Raw genomic sequence first — 13,417 nt, 5'->3', positions numbered from 1 at the left:
CTGTGGGGACCTTGACCTCCCTCCATTCTCATGAGGGTGGCTATGGATGATAAGGAGAATTTGGTGAGAACAGGGAGGCGCCACCACTCACCCGTCTGAATAGTCCATGGCTATGAGACCTTGGGGCAAGTCCTTTGCCCTAGATGGGCCCTGTTGATCAAGCAGAGAGTATATAAATATACAAGTTTAGCTCTGAACACAAGGTTGTGAGGATAGCTGAGATTAACTCAGTGTAGACCCCGAGGATGGGAGCTACTGAGTGAATGCTAGATAGTAGTTCAGAGAAGTGGAGAGATGGGTTAGAGAAGGCCACCAGTAGGTAGATCCACCCAGGCCCAAGAGCAGGCAGAATTTCCCTGTCCCCAAAATGGTATTACCAAGTCACAACCAATACTACATAGTAGAAGCTACTCTAATATTCAAGCTCTACAAATGTCAGCAGTATGGCATGACCCCGGAGACATAGTCCTGAATAGCCTGTGGGCTATGAAACTAATAGAGTCCACCTTTTTAAAAAAAAAAAAGAGTACATTTCTTAATTATGTTAAGTGTGTGCCTGGGAGGGGTGTAGCGGGTGTGAGTACCAGCCAGAGGATGGCAGAAGTTGGTTCTCTCCTTCTGTAGCATGGATCGAGCACCTTTAATTTCCGAGTATCTTGGTTGCTGTGAGGAGATACCATGACCAAGGCAACTCTTATAAACTCTTATCTAGCTGGGGCTGGCTTACAGTTCAGAGGCATAGTCCGTGATCATCATGGCAGGAACACAGCCATGTGCAGGAAGACGCGGTGCTGGAGAACTTGCTGAGAGTTCTACTTCCATATCAGAAGACAGATGGAAGAGAGAGAGTAACACCGGGGCCTGGCTTGAGATTCTGAAGCCTCAAAGCCCACCCCTAGTGACACATGTCTCCCAGCAAGCCACACCTACTTTAACAAGGCCATGCCTACTTTAACAAGGCCACACCTACTTTAATAAGGCCACAGCTCCAATAACTCCACTTCCTGTGAGTCTGTGGGAGTCACTTCCATTCAAACTAGCACTCGAGCCATCTCAACAGCCCCACCCTCCTTTCTTTCCAACCTCCCCCTCCACAGACACCTCACAGAACCTCTCTCGGTCCTCTCTGTGAGCCTCTGCCACCTTACCTGTCCACTGCTTCCTTCTCTCCCCATCCACGGGTCCTGTTGCTTTGCAGCGTGCATAGAATAGCTTATTTCCTTGTTGCTCTGCAGTCTGCGGCACTGGCCAGTCAAGCTCTCCCGCAGAGGAGTTTCCAGAACTCCTAGGCTCCCTAAGGGCCCTGGCCATCTCTCTAGGTACGCACTTACATACGCACACACCGAGTCAGGGTAAAATGTGGTTACGGTAAGATTAGGCATAGCGCCTCCATGAGTCCACGGGGGCTACGGCTGTCCAGCCAGCACCAGGTGGCTGCACCCTGTCCAGTGAACAAAACGGAAGGTTGACCGTGTGTCTGAAGAGCCTCTCAGACTGGCCTGTTCACTGTAGTCACTACTTTGTGCTTTCTTTCTTGTGGGATGCACAAGGGGGCTCTTCCTCCCACCTGTCTGTCTTCAGGCCAAGCCTGAGACACATCGACAGCCTTGACATCTCTAGATGTCTCCATTGTTTCTCACAATGATGTATTGGTTTATTTATTTATTGAGATAGGGTCTCACTACGTACCCTGACCTCAGCTTCACTAGGCTGGCCTTGAATTCACAGAGATCCGTCTGTCTCCGTCCCCCTAGTGCTGGGACTGTGTCCAGTAAACCTTTCGCCTATAAATTCATACACTACTACTCAGAACTGAGTATGTCTAATCTATAAAGTAGGTTCTTAAAATGCTGTGGTTCTAAACTGACCTCCGTTGTCTTTGTAGGCTGGGAGGGGACTGGGGATTCGAGCATTTTGGTGAGAGGATGGTGCTGACAAGGACGCCTTTCAGGACAGCCTTCCACCCCTCACTGCCTGGCCATGCCTGTCAGTCACAAAGCAGATGCCGTCGCTTCTTAGTGGCAACCCTGGCAAAGCTCTTGGGACTCGGGTTTACTCGGCCGTGAAATGAGACGGTCAGGTTCTGGGGTCCCCAGAGCCCCGTGTTCAAGCTCCATGCTGTGGTTAAATGCTCCTCCTGAGAAACGAGAGAGAGGCTCACTCAGAGTCAGTCAGCTTTGAGGACTAAATGGCTCACAAATGCACCTTGGGGCTGGGAACAGACGCGCTTTTAATTGAGGTCTTTGTAGGTCTTCACATGCTGTGAACTCAGTGAGTTCATTTTTAGACACTCCGTAAAAAGTTGGGGGTGTTTAATTGTTTTGATGGGCGGCGCAACAAAAGCTTTCCTGAAGAGCAATAATAAAAATTAAAATGAGTCTTGGGACCGGCCCTAATTATGGCTAAAAGTTACTGAGTGCCAGGAATCGCTTAAGTCCAGCTTCCTTTGCACGAACTCACTTAACCTTCACAGCGCTCAGGCTGGGCACATGCGCTTCCGACGCGTTCAGGTCTTTTACCCACCAGCTGAGGGAGGGGGGAGGGGGTCAACCACGAAACTCACAGGTTCAGGCTAAGCCAGTTCAACGAAAGAGCTAGCTATGGAGGAAATCCACAGCGGAAGTTTGGGAGAGAGCTGCGGAGTGCCCGGGGGGCTTTCAGAAATCAAGGGACTCCTGAAAGAGGAACAGAGAACAGTGTGAACGGAGAAGGCAGAAAGATCAGGAGACACAAGGGATCTACCCAGAGTGAGTGCCCAGAGCAGAGGGGAATAGGACAGGAGACTTGAGAGGCATTTTACAGCCAGAAACATCCAGACGGTCCTGCCCAGATCCTTCTTTTTCTTCCCTTCACATCTGTCCTCCCGTCTGTCTTCTCAGGAAGTGAGGAAAATAAGCTTCACTGAGTCAGGTGACATGCTGAGGACCAGCGTCCACAGCAACACCTGGGCAAGAGCCTAGGCTTCACAGCCCCTAGTCTCGTCAAAGGATGCCTTTCCCTCACACACGCACTCGTGTTTCTCCAGAAATCGTTCCCACATGCTTCCCCCGTGAGCGGATGGTTCTCATCCTCTAAGACGGAGATGTTGTCCGAAGCGGCTGTCAACACCGAACCAGTGAGTGCAGAAGCCAAGCAAGCGGGGCAGGCCCGTGGTCACATTCGCACTGAGATCAATAGACAGCCTTGTTTTATGAGTTTCACCTTATTAACATGCATTATTGATTCACTAATGCTGAACACATCACTATCAGCTTTGACCCCCTTTCTGAACCACATGCCTATCACATTTTTTTTCTTCCTTAGGTCTTCTTGGGCTTAGGAACATTTGAATATTCTTGAGGAGTGTTGGTTGTAGTGTCTGTGTGTCTTGTATGCAAATGCATGTATATATCCAGATGTGCTCATATACATTATATGCAGATATGCACATGTGTGTATGTGTGTGTGTGTGTGTGTGTGTGTGTGTGTGTGTCTGTGTGTGTTCGTGCATGCAGTCAGGGCTTACCATCAGTTATCTTCCTCAGTGTCTCTCCCCTTTGTTTTTTGAGACACAGTCTCTGGTTAAATGAAGCTTATCACTTAGGCTAGGCTGAATGAACAGTGTACAACCAGGGATCTGCTTCCAGATGTTCACCACCACACCTAAGCTTTTTTAGCTGGGTCCTTATACTTGTAAAGAGATGCTGTTGGCGGAGCTGTCGCCCCACACCCTTTGAGGACCGGTTTACATAGGAGGATCACAAGCAAGAGGCCAAAGCACTGCATGGACCAGGGAGCAAACACTAGAGCTGGACTCAGAAGGCCAAGCGTAGACTTGCTGGTCTTCAGCTGGGGATATGCAGATTGTAGGCTCACTTATACCTCCAATCCAGGGCTCGCAAGTAAGTTAGGAACTTGAAAATGGGGTCAGTACCCCACCAAGTATTGAAGGCCTTTGCTTGCACTTGAACTGCTCAAAGGCGGACTTTGTACACACACACACACACACACACACACACACACACACACGTGGGTGGACACCATTTGTGGTGGAATCAACTGCCAGAACACATTCAGGGTAGAATATCAAAGGGGCTCTAGATTGCCTCAGACACTTCCTAGAGAGTATGTAAAACTTTGGCTAAAGTAGTAATAATAGCTATATGATAGCATTATAGCATTGCATTTAAGCAATAGTATCTTATAGCGTTGCATTTAAGCAATAATATCTTATAGCATTGCATTTTTTTCCGTGTTGCTGTTTGAAGATAAAGTATGCAGTGTCTCCCTCTTCCCGGGATGCCGTAGGTCTGACCGTGCCATGCTATGGGATGCTAGGCTGGGGAGTGAGGATGGAGGCAGCCTGTCTTCCTTGATCTGTTCCTTTTTCACTGGCTCAGCATCTCCCTTAGAACCCACATGGCCACCCTGCCTTCCCTGGCAAAATCAAACATTGCACTTCGAGAGCTGGGCTCTGACACACGCTGTGGCTTTCCTCAGTGCCTACTCAGCGGACAGCCCCCTCGGCTCCTCACAAAGTGCAGCGTGAATCAGCCACGCGGAACCAAGAACCTGCCTCTCAGTCTTTTCCAAGACCCACTCGTGAATAAAGCTGGGATGCGCTATCGCTCGTGTGGAGGGACAGTAGCTTCCCAGGCACACGGGGACCTGCTACGCATCTGCAGGAACAAAAGCAGGATTCTGGGAGGTGAGCTTCTTGGCCTCCTCTTCCGCAGGCTCCTACTGCAGCTACGAAGAGGGAGAGGCAGCTCAGATTCATTGCCACCACCTTGGCTTGGGCTGGCATTTCAAGCATCTCCAGTAGCAGATGCAGTCAGTTGCACTTTTGTGAGACTTTCTGTGGTCAGATTTACAACAGGACTTTTGATGGTACTTCATAGTACTTTGGAGCTGTCCTTCTGGGCCGTAGGATCCAGTGGGGAGGGGTGGGAAGAGTTCTGACTGGGACTCTGTTTTAGGAGACCTGGCAGGTAAATCTGTCTAGTCTATATCAGATCAACAGGTGTTGGGTTTAAGAAGTCTCTTTGGGGCCAAGGGTATAGCAAAGTGGTAGGGAATGCTTAGCATGCACGAGGCCGTAGTCCCTACTGTTAATAAAGAAAAAAGGTCTCTTTTACACATCCTCTGCACGGACCTCTGCATGCTCAGTTTACCCTGAGACACTGATCAGAAACCAGAATGGACTTGCAACAGAGAGCAAACTTTCCTCTCAGCCTCTGCTTGCATTAAGCCCAAGTGGCACTTGGACTGCTCTGTAAAAGTTAACAAGTTGGCATTCTGACTTGCTCTTTTAAATTTCTGTGACTTGCTTTTGATGGGAGGGTTCCACCCACTCAGCAGCTTAGCACCAGTCACCACAGGCTAGGCCTTCCAATGGCATCTAGGCAAAGCTGACCCAGGACTCACCTCCTCGATAATGGTAGTGGCTGAGCAGACAGGCCTGGGGATGGATGCTGGAGACATTTCCATGTGTGCCACCCCTTCCTTACCTGGCAGCGTGGTATAAATGCCTCATGAACATGACCTTCGTAGATGGGCCTGGCAAACACGAGCATGGCTCAAACTTTCACAATGGGGCTGTCTTGCTCTGGGGAACAGGAAGAGGAAATCTTAAGTAAATGGCAGTGGCGGGCCCAGTGTCCCAGAGGGCCCCTGAGCCGTGTTTTCTGCCTGAATGCTCTCAACGCTGCAGACAGTCTGAGGCAACACAAGCAGCTGATATGTTTGCTGAGGCTGGTGCCGACAGTGTGCTGGGGCCTCCCTGACCAAGGTCACTGCCGTGGTGAATGAATAATTCACCAGGCAATGACTTTTCCTTCCAGGGGGAAACTGGGTCAAACTCCACTCAAGGGAGCCCCCAGACACCTGTTCCCACAGAACCCACAACATCCTAGAGTTGGAAAGCACGTTCTGATTCTAAGCAGTTAGCAAAGCATGATTTCATTTATGAGCATGTCCGTGGTGACAGTGGCCTGCATTCATTTCTGTCCAGAGTAACCGCTGTTGGCTGATGACATCCCAACAATAGAGGCCACATTCCACCAGAGTATTTGAACTTGAACTGCTGGTGCCTTTTTGGGTGGGTGTTGGGAAGGTTGTGTTGTGTTAAGACCTTTTGTTTGCTGGACAATGAAAGATCTGGCTTGGAATAGAAACCAGAGCTGCTGCAGCCTCTCGGTCATGGAGGACTGGCTGGTTTTGTTGTGTTGTAAGACAAGGACACAAGGAGTCACTGTGTAGCCCAGGCTGATCTTGCACTTGTAATCCCCTGGGTCAAGTGCTGGGGTTACAGGAGTGCACACCATGACCAGCCATAGGATGATTCTATCACCACGCCTGACCCCCATTTTCTTAACTCTCGAGAAAACATCACAGAACAGAGACGACCAAATAGAAAGAATACACTTTAGATGGGCATTGTTCTGGCCCTCTGTGAGCTAGACAGGTATCTTAAAGTCCTTCCTAGCCATGTGTTTATATTCCTTTCTACCTGACTCCAACCATTCGGATTAAAGTCTCCAAGAGGCCGATCCATGTGACTAGAGCAGGAGCCAGGAAAGCCATCGCCTGGGATCTAGCAATCCGGGCTTGAATCACAGACCCCTGTCCTGTGCACAAACACGGGTCATCCCTGAAGCTCTGGCAACTCCCTGGCCTCATCTTTCTCCTCAAAGTCTTCCTCACTTGGAAGCTTTGCAGGTTTCTCCTTTCTGCCGAGCTCCTGCATAGGAGAAGGAGGGTTTTAATTCCTGTCAACCCAGCCTGAGTCAAACACTCACACTTGGGGGGGGGTGTATGGACACTGTTCCTGTATTCAACTCTGGGCTCTTAGACGCCCCTCGCCTGCACCAGTAGCTTGGGCCCCCACAGGTTCAGCGGCTGATTCTCAGTGTCTACTTCCTGAGTCATCTCTTCTCTGTACTCCAAAATTCCTAACCTCTTTTTCAGCAAAGCCACTGAACTATTTTCCCTAGATTACCAGCTAGGTGACTTTGTTTGCACTACAATATGTTTTTGTTTTGTTTTTATTGTTGGTTTGGTTTGGTTTGTGGGGGGTTGTGGGTGTGTGTGTGTGTGTGTGTGTGTGTGTGTGTGTGTGTGTGTGTGTGTGTGTGTGTGTTTAAGCAGCATCTCACTATGTAGCTCTGGCTGTCTTAGAACTCGCTATGTAGACCAGGTTGGCCTCAAATTCACCTGCCTCAGCCTGCCGAGTGCTGGGATCAGTGGTGCTCACCGCCACGCCAGGCATTCCTCCAGTGTTCTGAGACGAGGTCTCACGTAGCCTGGGTTAGCCTTGAAGCCCAGCGCTGACACATTCGGCCGGGAGCAAACTGGCTTCCTCCCATAGCACTTCTTGGGCCCCAAGCCACTGTGCCCATTGCTCCAATCCCCATATGGCTGTATCTACTCTTTTGTCCTCAGTGATGAAGTTAGACACCCCTTGGTATGGCAGCCCAAATGAGTGTGCACGTGGAGAATGCTTTTATGTGTATGGGTGTTTTGCTTGCATGTATTTGTGTGCTACATGTGTTTGTGGTGCACACAGAGGTCAGGAGGGGGTGTTGGATTTCATGGAACTAGAAATGTGCAGCCTTGTGAACCACTACTAGGTGGTTGCTAGGAATCAAACCTGGGTCCTCTGCAGTAGCAACAAAGGTTGGTGACTGTGGAGCCATCTCTTCAGCCCACACTTGCAGATCTTTGAAACAGTGCTCAGTGGAGCGTTTGGTTTGAGTGCTCATTGAGACATCCGTCTTCTATGGCATGCAGTAAGCATACAAAAATGCTTATGAATGAGTGAACCCATTGTCTTATGAGCTCAACACAGCACCACACCGTTTAGGATGTTGTCTGTGACTCACTCTGAGTTTAAAACCTTCTGTAGGCTCCCAACCAACAAAGCTTGTGCCCGTTGTGTGCCCGAATCTCAAGATGCCACAGGATAGATTCCCACTGTGTGTCTCCTTTGGAAGCCTCTAGAGGGTAGGGCTGAACCTCACTCACCTGTGTAGGTCTCCAGGAGCTAAAGTGCTCAAAGGATGTCATTTACTCAGTAATTAAGCTAAAATGGCTGTTCCTGAAGATGAGTGTCTTGGGATTCCATTGGTAACACTCAACCTTTTAACTTTGTAACTTGTCTGTGTGAATCTTGGGATTCCATTGGTAACACTCAGCCTTTTAACTTTGTAACTTGTCTGTGTGAGTCTTGGGATTCCATTGGTAACCTTCAACCTTTTAACTTCGTAACTTGTCTGTGTGACTCTCCTTAGTTTGTAAGATCGATTCTGGTACCAGAGTTGATTAACCCCAGAAGTTAGAGGACTCACTGTGTTGTAGCCAGGGTGACACTTTGTGGACGTTAGCTGCTGTCTTCTTTCTGCACATGCGGGCTGCCTCACTTTCACCTGCTCCTCGTGGTCCAGGGGAGGTCTGCAGGTTCCATTAACAGTCTCTAATCAGAGGAAGAATGAGAACAGAGACCTGGGTAAAGGAGAGATGATACATCCTAGAGAGATGGAGCCCAGAGAAGACGGGAAAGTGAGCATCGGATGAGTCCCCACAACATGCCAGACAATATGCCATGGCTTTGTTTCATTGGAATCTCCCGGCTGCTCTCTGAGCTTATGTGTTTCCATTTTTCCAGCAAACTTAGAGTTGCAGAGGCTGAGCACCTAGAGAAACTGAAAGGCCAGACTGTGGCATAATAAAGCAAGGATTTAACTATTCTTCAACACCACACAGACCTTCAGAACAGGTTCTCCCCAGGCACGTTTCTCCCAAGATGGGATTAACTAACATGGGGCTGAGAGACAGCTCAGTGTAGTGCGTGAATGCAGAACTCAGTCCAAATTGCAGCACCCAGGTGAAAAACTGGATATGGTGTCAGGACAAGACCTGGTGGCAGAGCAGGGCTGGTGGCAGTGCTGTGTTCATTCCCAGCAGTGAAGAAGCAGAGACAGTGGGTCCCAGGAGCTCACTGGTGACCTAGTGTCATCGGCAGTCCCCGGTTCCAGTAGAAAGATGCTGCTTCACAAAACAGAGTAGATGATTCCTGAGGTATAGCCCGAGGTTGACTGCTTGTACACACATGCTCACACACTGAAAAAGAAAGGCTAAGATCAGGAACAGCAAGTGGCAGTCCTGGAGTTTGAACCAGGCGTCTACACTCGGAACCCACAGAGCAGTGTAATGCTGGAGAGAGAACAGGGCTGCCCCTCCGCAGCTGACGTCCTCGGCACCTCAGTCTCAGATCAGCAGTGTTTGGGGGAGCCGCTGAAATGCAGATTCCTGAGCTCTTCCCTAAACTGCTCCATCAGAGACTCTGGGGGAAGGGCTCTCTTTTCCATGCCCTACTACACACATGCACACATGCACACACAGCATGCACCCAACATATGTATCCACGTGCTAATTAATATCCATTCAGCTAGGGAAATGCTTAAAACCCACTAATAGAAAAGAATATTTATTGACAGTAATGATTGTAATTAAACGTTTACTGATTCACGCTGCGTACAGACTGTCAGAGTATTCAAGCACCTTAACACTGTAAGGGGGGAGATGTTCTTACCCCCATCGCATATACAAAGACACTGACACTGGAAGTGGCTTACCACAGTGGCTTCTGTGTAGCCCTGGTCCCCCTGGAACTTGCTCTGTAGACCTGTCTGGCCTCAAACTCAGAGACCCACCTGCATCTGCCTCCTGGGTGCTGGGATTAAAGGCATGAGCCACCACTGCTGGCTGAATAAATATTTTTGACTCTCCTCTTACCCCAAATTAAGTTTTGTTTCCAAGAGCCAATTTTGGTAGGTCAGGTAATATAACAACTGCAGTAAAGCTTCCTGGCCACATGGGGGCAGCACCATGCGGTGCTCGGAAAGGACCAGGCTGAAGCCATGGAGGGTGGAGCCCAGTGGGTCCTCCATAACCGTTTTGCTTTGACTATGTGGAATGGTGGTGAAGCTTTTCAGATCAGAAACTAAAGAACTGCATATCAGTGCGAGGCAGTGATTTTAAATAAATTGATGATGATGGTGATGATGATGGTATAGTTTGGGCTTTTGCTTCTTTATTGATATGACAAAGGGATATTCTGAATGTGCTGTGGTAGGTTAGGTGATTTTTTTTTCTTTTTTTAGGCCAAGAAAGATGATTTTTCCCCCTGAGTTAGGTAGACCATATTCTTTATCTTTCTGATGGTTACTTACCCTTATACCCTCAAAAGTGGTAGGTTTGACAGTAAATACATATTTGTCTTGGTCAAAACCCTAGTGAATTTGGCCTCTGTGGATGCTGAGGCCTGGACAGGGACCCCGTGATAGACTCAGAAAGGAATAGTCTTCGGACCAGTTCATTGGCCAGCCGTCCTGATTTGGTGAGCTCTAGCTTCAGTGAGAGATTCTGTTTCAGAAAATACAGTGTTGAAAGAGAGAGGGGAAACACCCATCGTTTACCTCTGACCTGTACACACGTGTATCTGCACATACATGAGAGTAGTACCCAAAAGCCAAAGAATACTAGGCTATGTGCTATACGTTAAGTGTTCATGAGCATGGGCAAGCACACACATGCATACACACACACACACACTCACATACAAACACACACACACACTCACATACTTACACACACTCACATACAAACACACACACATACATACATACACACACTCACATACTTACACACACACACACACGTAAGGATGCATAAATAAATAAAGTGGGCGCAATATAAGTAAATATCATCCAAACCTAAAGTCATTTATTTTAGAGGCACAAGGGAAGTGACAAGGTTTAAAGGACAAGAGGGTGATTTTCTAACAAGGGCCTATGTTGGGAACCAGTGGGAGAACCACTGTTGAGAAGCAATGTTTGAGCTCCTCCCGCTCCCTGGAGAAATACTGGGGTCGGGCTGCCTGTGAGCTCAGACGCAGATAGCAGGTTTTAATAAAACAGGATGTTTGGTGATGTGTGCCTGGGTGTTTCCGACTAGCCAACCAGAGAAATAGTTTGGTTTGGGGGCTGAGAAAGCAGAGCAGGAAGAGGGAAAGGCCAGCCAGCAGACTGTATTTTCTCTTCCCTGAAGCCTCCCTGCTGCTCATGCACTCAGAACAGCCCCAGGCTCCACCACAGCTGTTCCCAGGCTGGTGGCTAAGTAGCTTTCACAGTCTCCAGGGCCGCCTTTTCTCTGGATTTATTTGTAATCGGCATTGCTTGTGCACACTGACGGCATAAGAGCAAGCAGGCATTACCCAGCCTTCCCCTGTAGGCCGAGAGCATCTGTGAGCTGTATGCTTGATGGCTCGCCTCTGTGTTTAACATTCTGTTGAGTTTTCCTGCCTGGGAAGTGTGATTAGCAATTCAGGCCAGGGACTCTGGTCGTGGTGCTGGTGTGGAGAAGGTGAGGCCAGACTTGATGCTGGTCACGTTGGGAGAGATTGCCATGAGTCTTCATTGCATTTTCAAATTTACATTTAGAAACTTCTCAATTTCTTCTTGAGAGCCAGCCTCTTCGCTTTCAAGGAAGAATGTGGCTCTTTGCCCCACTTGGCCCTGGAGACCAGTCTTAACTGGTGCATAGCTTCAAGGTGACCTTGGGGTGCAGGGAGGGATAAGAGAACATAATTCAGATCATCTGGGGACAGCAGATCTTGACAGCAAGAGCATTGCCCATCCTGTGTGTTGTTTCGTGTCTTGGGATTAAGCATATAACTGATTCGTTTGTTTGTGTGTGGGTGGATAAAGAATGGATGGATGGATGGATGGATGGATGGATGGATGGATGGACAGACAGATGAATGGATGGATGCATGGATGGATAGGGTTTTTTCAGTATATTCTGGTTTAGGTCCCCCTTCTCTAACTCCTCCCAGATTCTCTCCACCCTGTCTTGCTCTCTATTGTTAGAAAACAAACAGGCATATTTTAAAACTGAAAATAATAAGAAGACAAAGATGGGATAAAGTAAAAAACAAACAAACCTGAATAGGAGAAAATAAATGAACAGAACATTTAAAATTTTCAAAAGCCTGAGAAAAGGTACAAGAAGAGCATATAGACACGGATATACCCTCACAGAGAGAGAGAGACACGGACATACCCCCACAGAGAGAGGCACGAATATACCCCCACAGAGAGAGGCATGGATATTCCCCCACAGAGAGAGAGACACGGATCTACCCCCACAGAGAGAGAGACACGGACATACTCCCACAGAGAGAGAGACACGGATATTCCCCCACAGAGAGAGAGACACGGATATACCCCCACAGAGAGAGAGGTACAGACATACCCTCACAGAGAGAGAGAGACATGGATATACCCTCACAGAGAGAGAGAGACACACGGACATAACCCCACAGAGAGAGATCTTAAAAAGACGCAAAGTCAAAAACTGTAATGTATAAGTACGAGACCTATGAGACCTGTAAAAGACAAAAAATGTTCAAACAAAGCATTATAAGACTTTTAAGAAAAACCTTCAAAATACCATCGAGTTAATTTTCTGTTATCCATCTACTGCTGGGTTATGAGCCTGTCCGTGAGTGTAATCTGCAATCCCAATCTAGCTTAACCAGTACAGGCCTCAAACACGTTGCCATCGTTCAAATGTAAGTTAATCTGTTACGTCTAGAAGGCTGTGGTGCCGCCATCCCCTCTGGCTCTTATGGTCTTTCCCCCTCCTCGTCTGTGGAGTCCTGAGGAGAGGGATTGACAGAGACACCCTGTTAGAATGGAGAGTTCCACGGTCTCACTCTGCCTGTTGTCTGACTCTGGGTCTCTGTAGGTGCTCCATCTACTGCAGGAGGAAGCTTCTCTGGTGGCGGCTGAATAAAGCACTGGTCTATGAGCACAGCAGAATGTCCCCAGGAGTCACTTTATTTCTCTGTTACATTAGCGGAACAGTAGCACTTCATTTTCTCACGGGTCCCTGGCCTATCTGTGCAGTGTCGAGCATGGGTTTCATGTCATGGCGTGCGTGGGCCATGCGTCCAGTCAGACAGGACTTGGTTGCTCCCACAACGTTTGTACCACTACTGTCCCAGCAGTTCAGGCAGTCAGGTGACCACTGTAGACTGACGGGTTAGTACCTGGGTTAGTGTTTATCTTTCCCCTCCGGTAGCAGAAACCAAGCACATATAATGCATTTTAGGTTAAGGGGAAACAGTGAACACTAGAACTTTAAACAGGGGGTGCGGGAGACAATAAATAAAATACTCTCTAAATGTTAGAGAGTATGTGGGAGTTGTGCTTAGGAGACAGCCACAGCTCCATGTGATCCGCAAGCTTTCAGGCTTGGGTGCTGATGCTTCTGTTGTCCTGAAAGCCCTTCCCTTCATCTTCTTCTTTCTGGGCGGTGGCCACTGTCTCATTGTCGTTGGGAGGGGAGGAGAATATGCGTGGGTGTCACTGTC

The 13,417-nt window shown here is 48.5% G+C and overlaps 1 protein-coding gene across 2 annotated transcripts in view; it reads left to right on the top strand.

The window, feature by feature from the left end:
* The window catches only part of APBB2 (amyloid beta precursor protein binding family B member 2), a 294,663-nt gene that overhangs the window by 222,526 nt on the left and 58,720 nt on the right, over nucleotides 1–13,417 (top strand). The window lies entirely within an intron of this gene.

Source organism: Micromys minutus, assembly GCF_963924665.1.
Source record: "Micromys minutus genome assembly, chromosome: 1".
Taxonomy (NCBI): domain Eukaryota; kingdom Metazoa; phylum Chordata; class Mammalia; order Rodentia; family Muridae; genus Micromys; species Micromys minutus.
This window is presented reverse-complemented; position numbering and strand designations above follow the sequence as displayed.